Here is a 23,397-nt window from a genome sequence, read left to right on the forward strand (position 1 = left end):
CCAAAGCCTCGTTTTACCCCGAACTCGGGAGGGCCGTTTCAGCATAACCATGGAGGTCACAACCAAAATGGAAGAAGTTCCCACAACCATAATTTCCCCAGGAATGGGAATGGTAATGGGGGAAGCAACGGCCAGAACCGTTCCAACCTAGCAACGCCTGCCAAGAAGGATCTGAGTCACATTACTTGCTACAAATGCCAGAAGACTGGACATTATGCCAACGTGTCGGGGAAACTGATCCACGAACACCTATGGGGCCGGCGGACCGAGCCCCTTTCGGTTCGGCGGGGGGCGGAGATCGCACAAAGAGCAGATCGAGGCAAAACACATGAGCAGTTTACCCAGCTTCGGAGCTCTCCGGAGAGATAATACTCCTACTGCTGTTTGTCTGATTGTATTGAGTTCCTGCTCAGGAGCGCTGAGTGCTACAGTACACTCGAGCTACTAACGAGACCGAGCATGAGTGTTTTCTGGTTTTTAACCCCCCCTACATTGCGCATGGGCCTCCTTTTATATGCTCAAGGGGTCACCGACAGGTGGCAACGTAGTCAGGGGTAAAAATGGAAAAGGAGTTGTGGTTGGTACAACAACCTGTATAGTGTATCCTACCTAACCCTAACGGTAGGGGGCAAAGGCATTAAATGCCCGTCTGCGTCGCCCAAACAGTGCAGAAAGGGACCGTCAGGGACGCCACCGCTTGCCACGACGGCAATCTTGTCAGCGTCGCATGCCACCGCGCACCGCTGGCTGCACAGCCTCCTGCCACACGTGCCTGGGAAGGCCCCAGGGCGACACGTTGGCGGATGCGCTGGAGCACGGGTACAGAGTGGTCGCTTGCCGCGGAAAGCGCCTTGCCGCGGTCGTTGTCTTGTCGCGTACGGAAGCTTGTCGCTCCCCGGGCCTTGCCGGACGCGCGGCGCGGCAAGTTCCTTGAAATGCCTTGGTTGGCCTTCCCGGCAAGCTCCTCTTGCCGGGGCCTTGTCTCCTTGGCTTGAATACTTTGTTCTTGAATGGCTCCAAAGGAACCACGGAGGACCTTGGCAGTCACCCAGCAAGCCTTGCCGCGGGGCGCTGCGACTGCCCGTGCACAAGTTCGAGATACTAGGGTACCCCTACTCTAGTACACCGACAGGAGCCCCCGGGCCTGGGCCACACACGGTGCCGAGCGCTGTTGGGCCAGGCCCAAAACAGGGCACGGGCACACGCGGCTTGGGTTACGCCGTATTTTACTCCGTATCCACCGCGCTCTCCCCCAACGGCACGTGTCGAATGCGGCATCGTGGGAGAGATCGTGGGTGGTTTCTTTATTCGGAAGGATGAAACGTCCGCCCCCTCCCTCTTTATAAGCAGAGGAAACAGGGGCAGTTCGCCCATCTCGCCGGTTGTTACTCCATTTTCACAAATCTCCGCCGCTCCCCCCTTCTTCCCGAAGCTGAAAGAGAGCAGCGCTCCGCCCCCCATTGCCACCAGCACCACCAACGCCGTCGATCTCCCCCACCACCTCCACCATGGCTCCGAAAGCCGACAAGGGGAAGGGCGTGAAGTCAGCCGAGGCGCAGCGGCTCGCGGCGCTGCGAAAGGAGCAGGCCATTTTCCCCCCTCAGCTTGACGCAAAGGAGCTGAGGGAGTACTACTATCTCTTCTGGTCGACGGAGACGCGAGCGCATCCGCGCACGAAGGTACTCCCGGCCACCGCTTCGAGACTGGCTCCGAATGGGTATCCCTTCTTCGCGCTGTTCTTCTACCGCGGGCTCTGCCCGCCCTTCTTTGAATTTTTCTGTGACATCATGAACACCTACGGGTTCCGCCTCCTTGACTTCACCCCCAACGCCGTTCTGACCATGGCAGTTTTCGCACATCTGTGCGAAAACTTTGTCGGAGTCCATCCAAACGTAGCCCTTTTTTGCCACTTCTTTATGCCCCGAGTCGAGAGAGGGGAGCCCCTTGCCGGCGGAATTGCTTGGATCTCAAGAGTCGGCAAGAAGGAAGCTTATTTGGAGGGAGAGCTCCGCAGCAAGTGGGAGGAATGGAGAGCAGAGTGGTGCTGGATCGTCGAGGAGAACCCGCAGCCATGTACCGCCCTGCGACAAGCCCCAATAGCGCGCGGCAACGATTGGAGCAACGTTGCCCCAGAAGACGACAGGATGAAGATTGCCGTCACCCGGATCCTTCGCCTCAGGCTTGCCGGGCTCACCATAGGCGCCGTTGGCGCAGATTTCCTTCGCCGCCGCATCGCCCCCCTGCAGGAGAGGGGGAGACCCGCCTGGGAGTTCCAGAACTCGGCGGATATCATGAGGCTGCGCCCGGGCCTCAACTTCAACTTCACTGTCCTGGAGCTGGACGCGATGCTCCTGGAATTGTTCAAGCGCGATCCTCAACATCCATTTATGTTGCCGAGGGGCGTCGTTCCGTTGTGCAACAACTCCTCGCTTGACCGCATCCGTGCAATGATGCCGCTGTGCGACTCGCATGGGATTGTCCCAACATGGCAAGAGCCGGCAGACGCCGTCGTGCAGGAGTTCTTCGACGGCTTGGTTGAAGTGCCGGTCCGTTCCGACGAGCAGAAGAGCCTCACCCGCGACACCACCGACGCGGAGATGCAGCGCATTGCCACTAGGCTGGAAGAGGCGGCGGCATCCGCTGCCGCGGTTGAGTTTGGATTCACCGTGGAGGAGACAGAGGCAGCGGAGGCGGCAAGCCTTGCCGAGCGCGAGGAGTTTGCCGGCGAGGAAGGGCTTGCCGGGCCCGAGGATGAGTCGAGCGAGCCCGGCGAGGGAGATCTTGTCGGGCCCGAACCTTCAGGCAGCTTGCCGCAAACGGAGCCCCTAGCTCCGCCAAGAAGGCGTCTCGGCAAGGCCGGGGACGTAGCGAGGCGGCAGACGGGTCAACAGCCGTTGGGCCGCGCGACACGCTCTACCGCGGCAAGCACTGTTGCCGCGGGAGCGCCTCACGCCGCTGCGGTAACCGGAGCAGGGTCTTCCCGGTCCACCGCTACTGCTCCTGTCAAGCGGACAAGGGAGCCTACTCCTCCGCCTCGTCGCACCGGAGGCGAGCCGGACTTTGATCTCTCTGCGCTCAGCTCCGACGAGGAAGAAGAAGAGTAAGATTCCTTGTTGTACTTGTAGTTCTTCAATTCTTGCTGTCTTTGTCTTGTATCTGATTTGCTTTACTCTGAACTCATTCCTTTTCAGGACTCTGGCCCAGAGAGCGGCGAAGAGAGCCAAGGTCCCGGTGATTGTCATCGAGGACGAACCCACCGTGACGGCAGAGGACATGTCCGAGACCACCTTGTCGGACCCGGCAACCATTCCTCAAAGCAGCCCCCAGCGCAGCCCTCCATGTAAGTACATAGTTTACTTCCTGCTTTCAGGCGTGCATGGGTGCTCTTCCTTTGCTGATATCTGAGTGTTGGTTCGTGCAGGAGCAGAGCAGCCTCACCAGGAGAGCTCGGAAGCCGCTCCCGAAGTGCCATCTGCTTTGACTACACCGCCAAGGGAGGATTCCCCGGCAAGGGAGCGTTCTCCGGCAAGGGAGAATTCTCCGGCAAGGGACAGCACCAGCGATCCTCCGGTGGTTGAGGCCACGACTGCAGATACAGGTAATCCTCTTTCTTGAAAACTTCCCTTGGATTCTTCTTATTCTGATTTTCTTTTTGAATATTCGCTTGACCTTTCTCCCCTCTTCGGTCGTCAGATCCACCAGCAACGGAGCCGATGGAAACCGAGGCCGCCGGCGAGGAGAACGCGCGCGGCAACAACGACGACGCCGCTGCCACCGAAGAAGAGGCCGGTGCTGATGATCCCGCCGGCGAAGAGGCCGCCAAGGCTGCCGCCGCAGAAGCTGGTGAGGAATCCGGCGATCGCACTGACGGCTCCGAGGCCGCAGGAGCGCCAGGCGCTGCACCGACCGCCGATCCCTCTGCCGCTGCTGCAGCGCCAGGCTCTGAAGAGCCCTAGCCCGGCGCCTATTTGAAGGCCCGCGATGGCGTCTTCATCAAGCTCCCCTGGGCGTCGAGCTCCAGGGCGCCGGTCGAAGGAGAAACTTTTGACGAAGAGGTGCTCGCCTCCGCTGGGCTGGCGCTGGTCGATGCGCCAAGCAGTAGCAGCGACGAGCCTGAGGAGGAGCGGCTGCTGCGGAAGCTGCTGTCGCTCTACCGCGTCCGACAAGCCAAGCTGAAATCTCGAGAAGCGCTTGTCGCAAGGGCGGGAGTGGACATTGAGAAGCGCGCGGAGGAGCTCCGAAGTGTCAGGCAGGAAGCTCTCCGGTCTCTGGCAGAGGAGCGGGAGCAAGTCGCCGAGGAGCGAAAAGCCTTCCTCCTCACGAAGGCTGAAGTTAAAGAGCAACAGCGGCTTGTCGCCGAAAATCTATTTGCGCAGGAGGGAGAGTTGGTGCAACGCAAGGTCAATCTTGACAGCCACGAGGAGGAGCTTGCCGCGCGCGAGCAAGCAATTGGCGGGGCTCTCAAGGAAGCGAAAGATGCTGCCGCAGCTGCCGAGGCCGCCAAGAAGGAGCTGGAGATGAAGGTGGCGCAGCTGGAGGCCGATCTCAAAGCGAGTGGCGAGGAGCTTGCCGTGCTCAAGCGTGAGCGCGAGAAGGACGCTGCCGCTCATGGTGAGCTGCAGGGTCTTCTCGCTGAGAGGAGCAAGGAGCTCAGCGCCGCCAAGGATTCCAATGCAGATCTCGAGTTGAAGTTGGCTACTTTGACTCAGACGCTGGACGGCGCCAGGGAGCGGAAGGTGGCCTTGTCGGAGAAGATCAAGGACGATGAGGCGCTGCTGGCGAGTGCTGCTGCCGCCCATGACGCTTTCAGGGAGACTGTGGAGCACTGGACCGAGGGTCTTGTGGATCTTGCCGCCGCCATCGACGGGGAGCTGGCGCAGCTGGGGATGGAGGATCTCGGGTACTCCTCCGATGAGTACCTCCAACCCAGCGCCAAGCTCAGCTTGTTCTTCAAAGGCGTGGCGACGGCCCTCCAGTGACTCCGGGAGAAGATCCCAAAGCAGCTGGCCGACGAGTCGCGCAAGATCTGCGCAGGAGCTCTCCAGAAGGTGCTGATGAAGGTGGCCTTCCGCAACCCAGGCCTCAACTTCACCAACGTCCTCAAGTCCTTGCCGCCGAATGCTGATCTAGAAGCGCTCAAGACCCTTGTCGCACCCATTTTGGACAAGGTGAGCGGGATCAAGAGGGTTGAGGGTGATCGCGTAGATTAGGCCGCCTATTTTCTCTTTCTCTTTGTCGCTGCTGGTCATATCATGAGAACAATCCATTAGAGCTGCGACAAGCTATCTTGTAATATAACTCTATTTTGGGTAGAGATTGCTGTGTTATTTCCTTTACTTGATTCCTTCCTTTGTATGTCTTTGCCCTATGCTTTTAGGGAACTTGTCGGCGCAGGCACCTGAGCCGCGAGCGCTGAGTGCAGGACGTCAGTAGCCTGCTGGCGGTGCCACTTCCGACAAGAAACCTTGTCGCAACTAATCGCAGCTCACTTAAGTTGTTGAGCGGACTCGAAACAAAGTAAGGGCGCAACTAGCTACGAGTTGGTTCCTCCGCGCACAGGTTTTCCATACAAAGTACGGTCGTTCGAGGAAGATAACTTAAAAAATTTAAAACTGATTGCTCAAACTTTGGCAACTTAGCTTTTCTGTCGTTTGCTTTCTGGTAAGGCGAAACTTCCTTGAACGATGCCTGGTCCACACCATGGTCCACACCATTATCTTCTCCTTTCCCCCCAGCAAACTTGTGTGCGAGGGAACCTTCCTTTCCTTTGAGAAAGAGAAAGAAGAGAAAATAAAGATATGGAGCCTTACGGCTCGTTATTGCTTACCGGGGGTAGGTGCTGCACAAAGTGTCAGATAACGCATGAAAAGTAAAAAAGCATGAAATTGACAAGATGTGCGGAGCACATGAGCTTTAGTTATGCACGGGGTCTGCGCCCGGCTTTGTAGAAAGGATTACATGCAACATCGGCAAGACTTGTACAAAAGGTGGTTGCCGGAACAGGTTCCGGCAACCGCGCCCTACGGGTAAAACTTACGAAGATGCTCAATGTTCCAGGAGTTGCTCACCGGAGTGCCATCTTTGGTCTCAAGGCAGACAGTGCCAGGCCTAGTGACTCGTTTCACCCGGTAAGGGCCTTCCCACTTTGGCGTCAACTTGTTGGAATTCTTGGCGGACTAAACGCGCCGAAGAACAAGGTCACCTTCCTCGAGACTTCTGGCATTAACTTTGCGGCTGTGGTAGCGGCGCAAAGCTTGCTGGTATTGAGCAGCTCGTATAGCAGCCTAAAGACGGTCCTCCTCAAGGAGCAGCGCGTCATCTTGCCGCAACTGCTCTTGCTCAAGCTCATCATAAGCGAGCACTCAAGGTGACCCGTATACGAGTTCCGTGGGGAGAATTACCTCTGCTCCATAGACTAGAGCGAAAGGTGTCTGGCCAGTGGCTCGATTTGGCGTCATCCTGATCGACCAAAGAACCACCGGCAGCTCCTCGATCCAGTTCCTTCCGCACTTGTGCAGCCTGTCGAAAGTCCTGGTCTTGAGCCCGCGCAGCACTTCAACATTTGCCCTCTCCGCTTGACCGTTGCTTCTTGGGTGAGCAACAGAAGCGAAGCAGACCTTGGCGCCAAGATCTTGGACGTTCTGCATGAAGGTGCGGCTCATGAATTGTGTGCCGTTGTCGGTGATGATCCTGTTAGGGATCCCGAAGCGGCAAACAATCGACCTGAAGAACTTGACTGCTGACTGTGCTGTCACCTTCCTCACTGGTTCCACTTCTGGCCACTTTGTGAACTTGTCGATTGCAACGTACAAGTACTCAAAGCCCCCGACAGCTCGGGGAAAGGGGCCGAGGATATCAAGCCCCCAGACCAAAAATGGCCAGGATAAAGGGATCATCTGGAGAGCTTGAGCTGGCTGGTGTATCTGCTTGGAATAGAACTGGCACGCTTCACACTTGGTTACTTGTGCAGTTGCATCCTGGAGAGCTGTCGGCCAAAAGAAACCTTGCCGGAACGCTTTGCCGGCAAGTGCTCTTGCGCCAATGTGGTGGCCACATATGCCTCCATGTATCTCTGCCAACAACTTTTGTCCGTCTTCCCGGTGAATACACTTCAATTTCACCCCGTTGAGTCTTCTTCTGTACAGTGTGTTGTCGATAAACTGGTACATACTTGACTGCCGGGCTACTCTTTCCGCTTCTTCTTGCTCTTTGGGAAGTTCTCCTGTCTGAAGGAAATGGACAATCTGCTGTGCCCATGCTGGAGCTTGTGGCTCGACAACAAGGACTAAAGGCACATCTGCTGCTATGGGAACATCCGCTTCTATGGCGAGAACTTGTGGCTCTGCCGGAGCTTGATGTTCCCCATCAAGCTTGCCGGAGCAAAACTTGTCGGGAGCGTCTGCTTCAACAGAACAAGCCCTAGGGCTCGCCGGAGCAGACTGCTCCTCGGCACCCTTGGTGTTGATTTTGACGACCTTCTTGGCGGCGGCTTCGGGGAGCTCTGCCGGAAAATAGTCACCAGAAATCAACTTTCTCTTCTTGCTCTGTCCAGTCGATGGCGTTACAGATGGTTGAGTCAGCTTGAGCACAAAGATCCCTGGTTCCACAGGTAACTTAAGTGCGGCGCACTTTGACAGGCCATCGGCAATGTCGTTCTGAGCTCTTGGAACATGCTCCATCTGTAGGCCGTCAAAGTGCTCTTCTAGCTTTCTCACTTCATCAACGTAAGCTTCCATCAACGGACTCTGATAATTCTTGTTCACTTGGCGGACAACAAGCTGGGAGTCACCCCTGACAATAAGCTTCTTGATCCCAAGGTCTGCCGCGATCCTGAGACTGGCAAGCAATCCTTCATACTCTGCTGTATTGTTCGTTGCTTGCTCCTTGGGAAAGTGCATCTGGACTACGTACTTGAGGTGTTCTCCGGTGGGTGCGACAAGTAGCACGCCCGCACCGGCGCCTTGTAGCGAGAAGGCACCATCAAATTACATCAGCCACTCTTTCTTGCTTCCTTGACGGGGATGCTTGTTTCCGGGATTTCTTCATCTTGTGTTGGCGTCCACTCTGCTATGAACTCTGCCAATGCTCTGCTTTGGATAGTTGAAGTGCTCTCAAGCTCGAGACCAAAGCTTGACAGTTCCAGCGCCCACTCGACAATCCTGCCTGTTGCTTCTGGATTTTGCAGTATCCTCTTCAGTGGAAAACGAGTGACGACTGTGATCTCATGTGCTTGGAAGTAATGGTGCAGCTTTCTCGAGGCCATGAGAAGGCCGAAAAGCAATTTCTGCACACCAGAGTACCTTGATCTAGCCCCCTGCAGAAGGGAACTGACAAAGTAAACTAGGCGCTGCACCATTCTTTTCTGCATCTTGTCACGCTCCTGCGCAGATCCATCTTTGTCGGGACCAGAGCTTGCCGGTGAAGTCCCTTGCTTGTCGCTGGATGCCTCTGCCATGGTTGCTGGCTCATCATCTGCCTCCCTCTCCGCTACTAACGCAACACTAACCACTTGATTGGTTGCCGCTATATATAGCAGCAACTTCTCTTGTGGCTTAGGTGCGACAAGTGTTGGAGTGGAGGACAGGTATCTCTTTAAGTCCTGCAGTGCAGCCTCCGCCTCCGGAGTCCATTTCATTGGTCCTGCCTTTTTCAATATTTTGAAAAATGGCAGGGCGTGCTCAGCAGACCTAGAGATAAACCTGCTGAGAGCAGCTACGCAACCGGCAAGTCTTCGTACATCCTTGACGCGCTTTGGTGCTTCAATCTGCTCAATGGCCTTGATCCTGTCGAGATTGGCTTCAATTCCCCGCTGAGACACGAAGAACCCGAGAAGCTTGCTGGAGGGGACTCCAAACACGCACTTCTCGGGGTTAAGCTTGAGGTTGATCTTGCGTAGATTTGCAAAGGTTTCGTCTAAATCTTGAATTAGAGTTGCCTTGTCCTTGCTCTTGACCACTATGTCATCCATGTAGGCTTCCACATTTCTGTGCATTTGCGGCTCAAAAGCGTCATGAACTACCCTTGCAAATGTTGAACCAGCATTCTTTAAACCGAAGGGCATCCGTACGAAACAGTATGTGCCACATGGGGTGATGAATGCGGTCTTCTCCTCGTCCTCTTCTGCCATGAAGATCTGATGGTATCCTGAGTATGCATCAAGAAATGAAAGCAAGTCACATCCGGCCGTGGAGTCAACAATCTGGTCGATGCGCGGCAAGGGAAATGGGTCTTTGGGACAAGCTTTATTGACATCGGTAAAGTCGATACAAAGCCTCCATTTCCCGTTTGCCTTACGCACGACTACAGGATTGGCCAACCACGTAGGATGGAGCATTCCTCTGACAAGGCCTGCTGCTTCCAATTTCTTGATTTCTTCTGCAATGAATTCTTGGCGTTCCACTGCCTGTTTCCTGACTTTGTGCTTGACGGGCCGCGCATGAGGACAGACGGCAAGATGGTGCTCGATTACTTTCCTGTGAACACCGGGGATATCAGACGGCTGCCACGCAAACACGTCAACGTTCGCCCGCAGGAAAGCAACAAGCGCGCTTTCCTATTTAGGGTCAAGAGTGGCACTGATGGTGAAGGTACCACCAGTGCCGTCCTCCTTGGCGGACACCTTCTTGGTCTCTGGTGGAGCTGCCATTGTCTTCTTACACTTGCCGGTGGAGCTCGATGGTGCGTCCTCGACGGTAGCGCAGCACTCCGAAGAGGTGCGCTTGCCGGAGTGGGCATCAGAGCTCTTGCCGGACTTGGTCTTCTTCTTCGCCCCGGGAGCTTCAACGGCAAGTGACTTGCGATCTGTTGCTGCTGCTGCTTCTCGGTAGATTTTGTCGGTGCAAATAAGAGCATCCTTCTTGTCGCCAGGGACAGAGATGACACTTATCGGGCCGGGCATCTTCAATACGTTGTATGCATAGTGAGAGGCTGCTATGAATTTGGCGAGCGCTGGACGGCCGAGTATCCCATTGTAAGGTAATGGAAAATCAGCAACATCAAAAGTGACCCTCTCAGTCCTGAAGTTCAACTTGCTGCCAAATGTCACCGACAACGTGATCTTTCCCTTCGGCTTGCTCCTTCCCGGATTGATTCCTTGGAATGTGCCGGTCTCTTCGAGATCGCTATCAGGGATCTGGAGTTTCTGGAGTACCGCGGAGGAGATCAAGTTTAAGCTGGCCCGCCGTCAACTAGCATCTTAGTGACCTTGAGGTTGCGGATAGTTGGTGAAACCAACATCAGCAAGCACCCGACCGCAGTTATGCGATCTGGGTGGTCCTCAATATCAAAGATGATAGGCGTGCTGGACCATTTCAGGGGCTTGCGTGATTCGACGGGTGGCTCTGCAGCATTGACTTCCCGCACCCACTGCTTGAGCTGGCGGTGTGAAGTATGCAGAGAAGCACCGCCGTCAACGCACAGGACCTCTGTGGCTTTCTGGAACTCCTGCTCATCGGTCTCGTCATCATCCATATCTTCATCGTCGTCGTCATCTTCATCCTTGTCGCGGCCGCGGGGAGGTCTGTCTCCTTACCGCTGCTTGGCCTTGCCGCGGCGGCCTCCTTGGCCGGGACGTTTCTTGCCAGCTCCTCCAGCACCTTCCTGGGCTTTCTCCTTGTCGCGTCGCTCGTATTCAGCCTTTTGCTGCTCGACAAGCTGCTCGACCTTCTTGCAGCTCTGGAGGTCATGGCCCTTGGTGCGGTGGATCTTGCAGTATTGCTTGTTGGAGCCGTCCTGCTTGTCGGCGACCGCCACAGCCTGGTAGTTAGTGCCCGCGGCAATCTCCTTGCCGGAGCCACCAGGTTTGGTTTTCTTGGCGCCACCTCCGTTGCCGGACTGCTCAACGACTAGCACATCTTTGCCTTTTTTCTTCCTGTTGTTCCGCCACCGGTTTCTCTTTGCCGGCGCAGTCTCCTCACTATCAGATCCTCCTGCTCCTGTATTCTCTCCGGGGAGTTTCCTCCCTTCCTCAGCACGTGCACACTTGTCGGCCAGGGCGTATAGCTCACTGACGTCTCTGATCTTGCACATCGCCATCTCCTCCCGCATCCTGCGGTTCCTCACGTTCTGATGGAACATGCTGATCACCGCGGCAGGGTGGACATCTGGGATGTTGTGCTGTACGCGGCTGAATCTCTGAATGTACTTGCGCAGGGGCTCTCCTTCCTTCTGGGCGAGCAGATGAAGGTCACTCTCTTGGCCATGAGGCTTGTGGCCGCCCGTAAAGGCGCCGACAAACTGATGGCACAGGTCTGCCCAGGAGGATATGGAGTTGCCCGGCAAGTGCATGAGCCAGGATCTGACATTGGGCTTGAGCACCAGCGGGAAGTAGTTGGCAAGGATCTTGTCGTCCCGTCCCCCGGCAGCTTGCACCGCGATGGTGTAGATGCTGAGGAACTCCGACGGATGCGACTTGCCGTCGTACTTCTCTGGTACATCTGGCTTGAAATTCTTCGTGCTAGGCCACTGGACTTGCCGCAGCTCACGAGTGAACGCAGGGTAACCTACCGCGTACGGCAAGTCGCCTGGTTCCCCTGGCGCATGCATGTCGACAGAGGGCCCAGCGCGCTGGTCTCATTGACGCCGCGCTTCTCTTCAGCGCTCGATGCGAGTACGAGCGTCCTCTTGCTGTCGTTCGTGAAGAACTTGGCGCTAATCGCGATGAGCTCGTGGATCCGATGATGCGGTGGAGTCACTGTCGAGGTGGATCCGATGAGTCGGCGATCTTGGCCTTCGGGGTGGAGAGTGCATGGTGGTTGCACCTCCACCGGTTTCGTCGCCACCGGCTCGTGCCTGGCGGTCCTCGCGCGGCAGCGATGCACTCGGCTGCCGCGGAGTGTCGCCGTTGGCGAAGCCGATGAGACTCTGAATGGTGGCCCTCCATCCGTCGATCTTGTCTTCCGTTGGAGGGTAATCCAGGAGCAGTTGAGCTCGCGCCAAAGCTTCTGCTGGAGTGGTGGGAGGCAGTGGCGAACGGTGCGAGGAGCGGGATATGCTCAGAGTTCTAACTATGCTAGAAGGAGCAGTATCCCGTCCAGGCGACCGTGCCTCGCTCGTGCCAGCATGTTGGCGTGCATGCTGGTCTTGAGCACCCCGAGATCCACCAGCTCGATCTTGGCTCAACAAACGTATGGTACTGCGAGTACCATGACGTTGTTGGTCCTGCGCCTCCTGAGATGGGCATGGAACCTGTACGGACGCCAAGGTCTGCGCAGCCTTGTCCTTGGACCTGGCAGCGTCGTGAGCTCCCTCGTCGATGTCCGTTCTTCCGCCGGCGTCTTCCCCACCACTCATTTGCTCTGGTGGTGGTGGGATTGACGTGGACGGAACGGCTGCCGCCGAAGTCTTCTTCTTCGGGGGCATGTCGATGAAGAAGATGAAGATCTAGCTCGTGTGCACGCCGGATCAGGTTCATACAATCTCGACGTCCCCTACCTGGCGCGCCAAAGATGTCGGGGAAACTGATCCACGAACACCTATGGGGCCGGCGGACCGAGCCCCTTTCGGTTCGGCGGGGGGCGGAGATCGCACGAAGAGCAGATCGAGGCGAAGCACACGAGCAGTTTACCCAGCTTCGGAGCTCTCCGGAGAGATAATACTCCTACTGCTGTTTGTCTGATTGTATTGAGTTCCTGCTCAGGAGCGCTGAGTGCTACAGTACACTCAAGCTGCTAACGAGACCGAGCGTGAGTGTTTTCTAGTTTTTAACCCCCCCTACGTTGCGCATGGGCCTCCTTTTATATGCTCAAGGGGTCACCGACAGGTGGCAACGTAGTCAAGGGTAAAAATGGAAAAGGAGTTGTGGTTGGTACAACAACCTGTACAGTGTATCCTACCTAGCCCTGACGGCAGGGGGCAAAGGCATTAAATGCCTGTCTGCGTCGCCCAAACAGTGCAGAAAGGGACCGTCAGGGACGCCACCGCTTGCCACGACGGCAATCTTGTCAGCGTCGCATGCCACCGCGCACCGCTGGCTGCACAGCCTCCCGCCACGCGCGCTTGGGAAGGCCCCAGGGTGACACGTTGGCGGATGCGCTGGAGCACGGGTACAGAGTGGTCGCTTGCCGCGGCAAGCGCCTTGCCGCGGTCGTTGTCTTGTCGCGTCCGGAAGCTTGTCGCTCACCGGGCCTTGCCGGGACGCGCGGCGCGTCGCGGCAAGTTCCTTGAAATGCCTTGGTTGGCCTTCCCGGCAAGCTCCTCTTGCCGGGCCTTGTCTCCTTGGCTTGAATACTTTGTTCTTGAATGGCTCCAAAGGAACAACGGAGGACCTTGGCGGTCACCCGACAAGCCTTGCCGCGGGGCGCTGCGACTGCCCATGCACAAGTTCGGGATACTAGGGTACCCCTACTCTAGTACACCGACACAACGAATGTCCTGAAGCTAAGAATGGAAATAGCAATGGAAGCTCTGGGAATAATCATAACCCTTTCAACAGGGGACACGTAAACCACGTTAACGTGGAGGAGCTTGAAGCGCAGCCAGATGCAGTAATAGGTAAGTTTTTGGTTAAGTTATTTACTTCAATCATTCTTCTTGATACTGGTGCATCGCATTCATACATATCAAGGGGATTTGTGGATAAGTATAAACTGCCAACCCAAGCCCTTAGGTCACCCATGTTAGTAACCTCGCCAGGAGCAGAATATATGGCTAGTCTATGGTGTGATCGGTTACCATTAAGGATTGGTAACTACGTGTTCCCCTTGGACCTAATAGTATTGGAGTCACACGGACTGGATGTGATATTAGGCATGGATTGGTTATCGAAGTATGAGGGAACATTGAATGTGCCAGTAAGTCGATCTTGCTTACCACTACAAGTGGAAGAAGGATTAAGTATGTATCCCGGCATGTGTCGAAGAAGAATCAAGTGAATTCCTTATTAGGAGTTGTACAGGAGGAAGTACCAGTGGTGAAGGATTTCCCTGATGTATTTCCAGAAGATTTGCCAGGCATGCCACCGGATAGTGACATTGAGTTTTTGATTGAGCTTTTGCCAAGCACAGGGTCAATATCTAAGAGACCGTACAGGATGCCTGCAAAGGATTTGGAAGAAATTAAGAAGCAGATTAAGGAGTTACTGGATAAAGGCTATATTCTCCCAAGTTCGTCACCTTGGGGATCACCAGTACTTTTAGTGGAGAAGAAGGATGGATCGTTGAGGATGGTGGTTGATTATCATGGATTGAATGAAGTGACCATCAAGAACAAGTACCCACTACTGATGATCAATGATTTGTTTGATTAGTTGCAAGGAGCTAAAGTATTTTCCAAGATCGATCTGTGATCAGGATACCACCAATTGAAGATTCGAGAGCAGGATATACCTAAGACAGCTTTTACCACAAGGTACGGGCTATGTGAGTATACCGTTATGTCATTTGGTCTGACTAACGCACCTCCCTATTTTCATGAACATGATGAACAAGGTGTTTATGGAGTTCTTGGATAAGTTCGTCGTGGTATTCATTGATGATATTCTAGTCTACTCGAAGAATGAAGAGGAGCATAAGGAGCATTTGCCTTTGGTACTTGGGAAGCTTAGAGAACATCAGCTATATGCCAAGTTCAGCAAGTGTGAGTTTTGGTTGAAGGAAGTTGGATTCCTCGGACAGGTTATATCCAGAGAAGGAATAGCAGTAGACCCCACCAAGGTAGTCACTATGACAAATTGGGAAGCACCCGCATCAGTTGGAGAGATCCGGAGTTTTCTTGGACTCGCAGGATACAACCGGAGGTTCATTGAGAATTTCCCTAAGATTGGAAAACCCATGATGGAGTTGTTGAAGCAGGACACCAAGTTCAATTGGACTAAGGAATGTGAGGCCAGTTTTCGGGAGTTGAAGAAACGTTTGGCTACATCACCGGTGTTGATTCTGCCAGATCAGCGCAAGGATTATGAAGTTTATTGCGACGCTTCTCGTCGAGGACTTGGAGTAGTGCTTATGCAGGAAGGAAGAGTTGTTTCTTTTGCCTCAAGACAGCTTAAACCCCATGAGTTAAATTATGCTACACATGATTTGGAATTAGCAGCCGTAGTGCATGCGTTGAAGACATGGAGACATTTGCTCATCGAAAACTACTGTGAGGTGTACACGGATCACAAGAGTTTGAAGTACATCTTCACGCAGAAGGAGTTGAATCTCAGGCAAAGGAGATGGTTGGAGCTCATTAAGGATTATGATATGAGGTTGCATTATCATCCAGGAAAGGCTAATATAGTAGCCCATGCATTGAGCCGCAAGAGCCATGTCAACACCCTCTTGATCGGAGAGTTACCCAAGGAGTTAGCCGAAGAGTTTCGCGAGCTATGTTTGGAGATAGTTCCGAGAGGCTATGTAGCAACATTGGAAATTCAGTCTGGTTTGATGGATAAGATCAGAGAAGGTCAGAAGACTGACAAGGAGATTGCCGAGATAAATGAAAGAATGATTAAAGGAAAAACTAAGGGATTTCGTGAGGATGAGCATGATACCTTATGGTTTGAGGACCGCGTATATGTGCCTAATGACCCGGAGATCAGGAAGTTGATTCTGCAAGAGGGCCATGATTCGCCGTATTCGATTCACCCAGGAAATACGAAGATGTATCTGGATTTGAAGGATAATTTCTTGTGGACCGGAATGAAGAAGGATATTGCGGAGTATGTAGGAATGGAAGTGGGACGAATTTTGTATTTCCTGGGTGACTCGAATACGGTGAATCATAGGCCTCTTGCAGAATCAACTTCTTGATCTCCGGGTCATTAGGTACATATACGCGGTCCTCAAACCATAAGGTATCGTGCTCATCCTCACGAAATCCCTTAGCTTTTCCTTTAATCATTCTTTCCTTTATCTGGGCAATCTCCTTGTTAGTCTTCTGAGCTTCTCTGATCTTATCCATCAAATTAGACTGAATTTCCAATGCAGCTACATAGCCTCTCAGAACTATCTCCAAACATAGCTCGTGAAGCTCTTTGACTAACTCCTTGGGTAACTCTCGTCAAGAGGGTGTTGACATGGCTCTTGCGGCTCAATGCATGGGCTACTATATTAGCCTTTCCTGGATGATAATGCAACCTCATATCATAATCCTTAATGAGCTCCAACCATCTCCTTTGCCTGAGATTCAACTCCTTCTGCGTGAAGATGTACTTCAAACTCTTGTGATCCGTGTACACCTCACAATAGTTTCTGATGAGAAAATGTCTCCATGTCTTCAACGCATGCACTACGGCTGCTAATTCCAAATCATGTGTAGCATAATTTAAGTCAAGGGGTTTAAGCTGTCGTGAGGCATAAGAAACAACTCTTCCTTCCTGCATAAGCACTACTCCAAGTCCTCGACGAGAAGCGTCACAATAAACTTCATAATCCTTGCGCTCATCTGGCAGAATCAACACCGATGTTGTAACCAAATGTTTCTTCAACTCCTGGAAACTGGCCTCACATTCCTCAGTCCAATTGAACTTGGTGTCCTGCTTCAACAACTCCGTCATGGGTTTTGCAATCTTAGGGGAATTCTCAATGAACCTCCGGTAGTATCCTGCAAGTCCAAGAAAACTCCGGATCTCTCCAACTGACGTGGGTGCTTCCCAATTTGTCACAGTGACGGCCTTGGTGGGGTCTACTGCTATTTCTTCTCCCGATATAACATGTCCGAGGAATCCAACTTCCTTCAACCAAAACTCACACTTGCTGAACTTGGCATATAGCAGATGTTCTCTGAGCTTCCCAAGTACAACACAAATGCTCCTTATGCTCATCTTCATGCTTCGAGTAGACTAGAATATCATCAATGAACACCACGACGAACTTATCCAATAACTCCATACACACCTTGTTCATCATGTTCATGAAATAGGCAGGTGCGTTAGTCAGACCAAATGACATAACGGTATACTCATATAGCCCATACCTTGTGGTAAAAGTTGTCTTAGGTATATCCCGCTCTCGAATCTTCAACTGGTGGTATCCTAATCACACATCGATCTTGGAAAATACTTTAGCTCCTTCCAACTGATCAGACAAATCATTGATCATCGGTAGTGGGTACTTGTTCTTGATGGTCACTTCATTCAATCCACGATAATCAACCACCATCCTCAACTATCCATCCTTCTTCTCCACTAAAAGTTCTGGTGATCCCCAAGGTGACGAACTTGGGCGAATATAGCCTTTATACAGTAACTCCTTAATCTGCTTCTTAATTTCCTCCAAATCCTTTGCAGGCATCCTATACGGTCTCTTAGATATTGGCCCTGTGCTTGGCAAAAGCTCAATCAAAAACTCAATGTCTCTATTCGGTGGCATGCCTGGCAACTCTTCTGGAAATACATTAGGGAAATCCTTCACTACTGGTACTTCCTCCTGTACAACTTTTGATAAGGAATTCACTTGAGTTCTCTTCGGCACATGCCGGGATACATACTTAATCCTTCTTCCTTCTGGGGTGGTAAGAAAAATCGACTTACTCGCGCATTCAATGTTCCCTCCATACTACGATAACCAATCATGCCTAATATCACATCCAGTCCTTGTGACTCCAATACTATTAGGTCTGAGGGGATGATAATCCCCAAGTGCAGGGAATCATCGTAGTAATTCCCAAAGATGGAAGTGATAATTATGGAGTGTCGAAACCACAAGGAGCTAAAGGTAAGATCAATATTCTCTCAAGCCCTATCTGCCACTGATACGACTCTACGTGCACCGAACATTTGCTTCCAACTAGAAACAAGAAATAAAACTGTGTGGTGGGTGTAAAGAGGATAACTTTGCATGATATCGGAGAGCTAAAATATAAAAGTAGGTGCTGTTATCATAAAGTTAGAATATACTACTAAATAATATAAATAGCGAGTGTGGAATAATGGTGGATTGGTGTGCTGAATTGTCCTAAGCAATTGTTAACAAGATCGATAGCCATCATTGCAATTTCATAAGCGGGAGAGCCATAAACTAACATACTTTTCCTACTTGGATCATATGCACTTATGATTGGAACTCTAGAAAGCATCCGCAAATACTGAAGATTCATTAAGGTAAAACCCAACCATAGAATTAAAGCATCAAGTCCTCTTTTATCCCATACGCAACAACCCCCTTACTCGGGTTTGTGTTTCAGTCACTCACGCAACCCACTATAAGCGAATCATGAATGCATTGCAACACCCTACAACGGGAATCCCTCATGCTTGCGCGACACGGAGGGCACCATAGGACAACACCAATAATAAAACATACAACTCGTACGAATCTACATCATCAATCAACTCAAGGACAAAAGATATCTACTCAAAACATCATAAAATGGCAACACATCATTGGATCATAATATGTAGCATAAAGCACCATGTTCAAGTAGGGATTACAGCAGGGTGTGGGAGAGTGGACCGCGTAAAAGAGATGAGGATGGTGATGATGATGGTGATGTTAATGAAGACGATCACCGCGGTGATGATTCCCCTCCCGATGGCACTCCGGTGCCACCAAGAGAGAGGAGGAGAGTTTCTCCCCCTTGTGCTTCCTCCTCCATGGCTTTCCCCCTCTGCTCCTTGGCCTTCATGGAAATGATGGCCCCTCCGAGATCCTCCTCCATGGCCTCTGGTGATGATGGCCCCCTCCGGCAGGGTGCCAGAGAGGGACTAGATTGATTTCTCATGGCTACAGAGGCTTGCGGCGGCCGAGCTTCCGATCTAGGTTAAAGGTTAATTCCTGAAGGTTTCTCTATTTATAGGAATATTTGGCGTTGGTTTCATGTCAGGGAGGTCTCCGGGCTGTCCACGAGATAGGGGGCCACGCCCTGGGGGGGCACTCTCGTGGGCAGCCGGGACTCTTCTGGACCAACTCCGATGCTCCGTGGTTTTTTTTGGTCCATAAAAAATCCTCAAAAATTGGCATGTCAATTGGACTCTGTTTGGTATCCCTTTTCTGTAAAACACAAAACAAGGAGAAAACAGAAACTGGCACTGGGCTCTAGGTTAATAGGTTAGTCCCAAAAATGATATAAAATGACATATAAATGCATATAAAACATCATAGATGGATAATATAATAGCATGAATACTTCATAAATTATAGATACGTTGGAGGCGTATCAGCATCCCCAAACTTAATTCCTGCTCGTCCTCGAGTAGGTAAATGATAAAAAAATAGGTTATGAAGTGTGAATGCTAGAAGGTGCACAAGTTTGATCAATGATAATTTCAATCACCTTTTCTAGCATTTGTCGGATTTCGGGTTCCGGCAGACCCTCAAGGTTCGAACTCTGGGGTGCACGCGGAGATCACACCCCCTGCCTACCCATGTCTCGTCGCCTCGCAAGGATCTAAACGACACGAAGAACAACACAGAGGACACGAGGTTTATACTGGTTCAGGCCACCATTGTGGTGTAATACCCTACTCCAGTGTGTGGTCTGAAGGAGGCGCCTGCGAGCCACCTACGAGCTGCGACGACCGGGTGTGTCGGTGCAGCGTACTGGGTGAGGAAGAGGCCGCGCAGCTCCTCCCAGGAGGCCACGGAAGCCGTTGGCAGGTGGAGAAGGCTGAAGGCCTCCACTGAGAGCACGCTAAGGCTAGCACAACCATCGATGAGGGTCCTGGTGATGGCCACCTGATAGATGGTGGGGGTACATAGCATTGGGAGCGCGCCCGAGCAGGCCGAGTTGGAGGGGTGATCCTCCGAGCTGAAGGCCAGATCGGCTCTAGGTACCGCCTAGCCCGGAGGCGCCCTATGCGGCACGGAAGCGGCACCGATCTGGCAGACGAATGACTTGATGTGGTGGCCTAAAGGTGGCGCCTGCGAGCCGTCTAGGAGAGCTGCGACGACCGGGGGCTCCGGTGCAGCGTACTGGGCGAGGAAGAGGCCACGCAGCTCCCCCCAGGAGGCCACGGAAGCCGTTGGTAGGTGGAGCATCCACATGCGCGGGACGCCCGTGAGGGCCATGGGAAACCAGTTAGCCATGACCCTATCATCGCCCCCAGCCTCGAGGACAGCCTCCTCGTATGCCAGCAGAAAAGCCAGCGGATCGGCCGTGCCGTCATAGCGCGGTGGCATCTCCGGCTTGAACTTGTTCGGCCATCGCACCTGTCACAGGGCGGACGCCAAGGCTCGGAGCCCCCTGGCCCCTGTGCTGGCACTGGCGACCGGAGCGTGCGGTGCATTGCCGATCATGAGGGCGAACCGCGATGTTGGCGGAGAGCGGTCGGTGGAAGGGGAAAGCTCTGGCGCACCCCTACCTGGCGCGCCAAATGTCGGATTTCGGGTTTCGGCAGACCCTCAAGGTTCGAACTCTGGGGTGCACGCGGAGATCACACCCCTGCCTACCCATGTCTTGTCGCCTCACAAGGATCTAAACTACAAGAAGAAGAACACAGAGGACACGAGGTTTATACTGGTTCAGGCCACCATTGTGGTGTAATACCCTACTCCAGTGTGTGGTGTGGTGGATTGCCTCTGGGGCTGATGAGGAACAGTACAAGGGAAGAACAGCCTCGCGAGGGTCCGTTCTTGGCTGGTGCGATGAACTTCTAGGGGAGTTCAGTCGCCTCTCTTTCTCTCTCTCTAGATGCCGATGCCTTGGATCCGATCCGATCCGATCTCCTTTACCCTGTGGGTGGCTAGTCCTATTTATAGGCAGAGGCCCTGGGCCTCTCCCTAAATATTGAGCGGGAAGGGCGCCAACAATTGGCCATTTTGAAGGGTAACATGTGGTACACTTATCCTGAATAAAGTTGGTCCTCGCCTACCAAAGACCATGGCGATGACGCCGGCTTGGGCTCCACGATGACCTCCGTTCTGCCGTCCTGCTGGTATTGGTCTTGTTGCACCGAAATGGTTGCCTTTGCTTGATACTCTCGCCTGCGCTTGCCCCCTTTGCACCAAAGAGGAAACAAGGACTCTGCATAGGCCGGCGCCCGCCTGGTGCCTGCTTGGCCTTGGTCGTCATGGCTTGCATCATGGATACCTCGCAAGGTACCCCGCCTTGATCTCTTCGCCTTCCTCGTGAGCCAGCCTGACGAGGCCATGCCCGAGGAAGCCTCCTGTCGTCCGCCCCGCGAGGCTTGGTCCCTCCCGAGGGTCTTGAGCAGGTGTTGATGAAGATGGGCCATACTGGGCCACTCCCTGAGCCACGCCACAGGCCGCAGGCAGGCAAGTCTGGGTACCCCCGTTCCCAGAACACCGACGGCATCAATATGTGTCATAATAGTAGCTTATATCATAAAAATTTTCATGATCAAGTAACAATCTATTCACAATGTCAAGTATGGTTCAGAAACTTCATTGAGAACTAACAAACTATAATCTCAGTCATTGAAGCAATTGCAATTTATCATAACATCAGAAAGAGTCAAGAATAGAGCTTTTCAGCAAGTCCACGTACTCAACTATCATATAGTCTTCTACAATTGCTAACACTCATGCAATACTTGTGGTTATGGAGTTTCAGCCGGACACTGAGAAAGATAGGGGCTTATTGTCTTGCCTCCCAATGTATTCACCTTTAGGTGATGTCAACAATAATAGCCCATGCTAACTTACATCCAATTGGATATATATATCATGATCTTTCAAACACGAGGGGCTTTCCAAAGGACAAAATGAAAAAGGGAAATGCGAGGATCACCTTGACTCAAGTATAAAGTAAAAACATAAAGTAAAAGATAGGCCCTTCGCAGAGGGAAGCAAAGGTTGTCATGCGCGTTTAGGGTTGATGCAAAAAATCTTAATGCAAAAGAATGTCACTTTATATTGCCCCTTGTATGTGGACCTTTATTATGCGGTCCGTCACTTTTATTACTTCCACAACAAGATCGTACAAAGCTTATTTTCTCTGCATTAATAAGTCATGCATATTTAGAGAGCAATTTTTATTGCTTGCACCGATGACAACTTACCTGAAGGATTTTACTCGATCCATAGGTAGGTATGGTGGACTCTCATGGCAAAAGTGGGTTTACGGGTATTTGGAAGCACAATTAGTATCTCTACTTGGTGCACTCTACACTTCAAGGTCGACGGCGACGCCACCCTCTACGTGAGGGTGTTCGGGGAAGATGGCCGCCGTACCGGATGCTGCCCCGAAGATGATGACCGCGGCCGAGCGCCCAGCCCCGGCATTGGTCGGGGCAAAGGTGGCGGAGGGTGTGCGGGCAGCGGCGCCCGAGGCCCACCAAGCCCTGGTGACTCCCCCTCGGACGGCAGCTCCTCCAGTGGCGGTCGCGACCAGCCCCCTCGTCGTTGCGCTCGCCTGGGAGAGGGCAGCGGGTCGGCCCGACGCCGCGCTCCGGTGAAGCGGGAGGCAGAATCCAGCTGAGCTTCGTAGGCAGTACGTGCCTTCGCTAAGAGTTGGTGCCGGGCAAGTCGTGCCCCCTTTTTCTTTCATTTCTCTCCTGCCCGAAAAGAATATAATCTGGTGCCCCACAGGGTGTGCTGAACTGTCGTTGTTTAATTGGTGCACTGGTTCTACTGTTTATGTGCTATGTTTTCGTTCTGCGTGTCTATGCGTGGAAATCACTTAACTTGGGGGGAGCTCGTCGCGGTCCTCGCCTCCCGAGGTTAGGGCCTCGTCCCGCGCCTTGTGTCCTGCAGAGTTTAGTCAGCAGGGGCAGTCTCCAGCCTCGGTAGCGAGGGCAACCAACTCAAGCCCCGTGATCGTGTCGCGATGCCCGTGGGGCACGGAATGGAGGGGTGCTCCCGCAGTGGACTCGAACAGGGAAGTCCCAAATCACTGGGCAGGAAAACACTCACGAGGGTGCCCATGCTCCTCCCTCGTGAGACTTCACTCGAGAGAAAACAATACAAATAAGTGAAATGGACGAAGGGTCACGAGCTCGAAATGGAAAATACCTCAGAAAAACTTCAAATAGAAACAAACAAGCCAACTGCGGAAAGCAAATGAAAGAAGCCATGTCCGACACCTAGTCTAGTTTTCGACGTCTTCTCACCAGCGCAGAGCTAAGTGCTGCCACTGGGCGTGGGCGGGAGCCCTCGAGGCCCAAGGGCAGCTCTCCAGAGACTCCGGGGCGTGTACAGCCCCACTCATTATTACGTGAGTGTGTTACGGGCGGCGAGCTTCACAGGAGTTTGCCTTCTTCACAGGCACCGGGCCTTTTCCAAAACGCGGCTACTTCACAGGCATTCGCCTTCTTCACAGGCACCGGGCCTTTTCCAAAATGCGGCTACTTCACAGGCATTCGCCTTCTTCATAGGCACCGGGCCTTTTCCAAAACACGGCTACTTCACAGGCATTCGGCTTCTTCACAGGCACCAGGCCTTTTCCAAAACGCGTCTGCTTCACAGGCATTCACCTTCTTCATAGGCACCTGGCCTTTTTCATGGGTAAAATCTTCGGAGATGTTGGATGTTCCATGCGTTCTGGATGGGTACCCCCTCCTGGGTCTCCAAGCGTGCG

This window comes from Triticum dicoccoides, chromosome 2B (assembly GCF_002162155.2).
Source record: "Triticum dicoccoides isolate Atlit2015 ecotype Zavitan chromosome 2B, WEW_v2.0, whole genome shotgun sequence".
In the NCBI taxonomy this organism is placed as follows: domain Eukaryota; kingdom Viridiplantae; phylum Streptophyta; class Magnoliopsida; order Poales; family Poaceae; genus Triticum; species Triticum dicoccoides.